Source organism: Mandrillus leucophaeus, unplaced genomic scaffold, assembly GCF_000951045.1.
Source record: "Mandrillus leucophaeus isolate KB7577 unplaced genomic scaffold, Mleu.le_1.0 Scaffold26, whole genome shotgun sequence".
NCBI lineage: Eukaryota > Metazoa > Chordata > Mammalia > Primates > Cercopithecidae > Mandrillus > Mandrillus leucophaeus.
Window position 1 is genome coordinate 1,079,168 of NW_012102698.1, and position 1,710 is coordinate 1,080,877.

Genomic DNA, 1,710 nt, shown 5'->3' on the forward strand with positions numbered 1-1,710 from the left:
TCCCTCCGTCCATCCATCCCCCATCCACCCATTTATCCATCCCTCATTCATCCTTCCATCCCTCCATTCAACCCCCATCCATTCATCCATCCCTCATCCATCCATCCCTCCATCCCTTCATTCATCCTCCCATCCATCCATCCCTCCATTCACCCCCATTCATCCATCCATCCCCCATCCATCCATCCTTCCATCCATTCCCCATCTATCCTTCCATTCATCCATCCCTCCCTTAATTCATCCCTCCATCCCTCCATTCATCCTTCCATTTACCCCCATCCATCCCTCCATCCCTCCATTCATCCACCATCCATCCCTTCCTCCTTCCTTTCCTCCCTCTTTCCATCCATCCATCCTTCATCCTTCCCTCCCTCTCATCCATCCATCCAATCTACAAACACCACTGAGTACCTCCCATGTGTCTTGCTTGGGCTAGGGAAGTGGTGGCAGCAGCGACAGATTTAGGAGGTAGGATAGCAGTGAGGAATGGATGTGGGGCATGGGGGAGGGACAGCCAAGGATGGCAGGGGAAGTCGGGTGCTGTCATGGAGAAGGGGCATAGGAGCAGGAAGAACAGGGCTAAGGAGGGACATGGCATTCTGTTTGGGACTCATGAGCGGGGGGAAACTTTGGGCTACACGGGGGAGGTGTTCAGTGGATAAACAGGCCTGCAGGAGAAACAGTGTCTCTGGAGCCAGATGTGGATCATAAGCAAAGATGTGGGGCAGGGGAGACCTCCAAGGGAGTTGTGCAGGGCAGGGGACAGCCTGGGGAAGACCACAATGTGTCACCTCTTCATGGTGCTCTTCTGCTCTCAGACTGACCTCACCTGTCACCTGCCCCTCCAGAGTCCCTTCCACCAGGGTCTCACAGGGGTGTACAACAGCCATCCCAGGCCCTGGCTCCCCATCCACAGGCCACAAGGAACCACTCAGTTTGAGGGACCCTGGCTGCTGCTCTTGGCCAGCATGCATCCCAGCAGGGCTCCTGAGCAGGGGCAGGGTGACTCACGCCCGTAATCCCAACACTTTGGGAAGCTGAGTCAGGAGGGTTGCTTGAGCTCAGGGGTTTGATACCACCCTGGGCAACATAGCGAAATCCTGCCTCTACAAAAAAATAAATGAAATTAGCAGGGCATGGTATCATGTGCCTGTAGTCCTAGGTACTTGAGAGGCGGAGGTGGGAGGATTGCTTGAGCCTGGGAGGTTGAGGCTGCAGTGAGCTGGGATCATGCCAGTGCACTCCAGCCTGGGTAACAGAGGGAGACCCCATCTCAAACAAACAAACAAACAAACAAACAAACAAAACGTTTTTTATTTTGAAATACTTCTAGTTTTGAGGAAGAGTTGTAAGGCTAATAGAGGGAGTTCCTCCACACCCTTCAGCCAGTTTACCCTGTATATTCATGATACATTTATCCAAACTAAGAAGTCAACACCAGTACAACACTGTTAAATACAGCCTTTATTTGGATGTCAACAATTTTGACTAGCGTCCTTTTTCTGTTCCAGAATCCAATCCATGATCCCAAGCTGCATTTAGTCATCATGGCTCCCAACTGTCTTCCAGTCTAAGACAGTTTCTCCATATTTCCTTGCTTTTTCTGACCTTGGAAGTTTTGAGGAGTGCTGGATGAGTATTTTGCAGACTGTCCTTCAGTTTGTGTTTGTCTGCCATTTTCTCATGATTAGTCTGGGGTTATGCATTTTC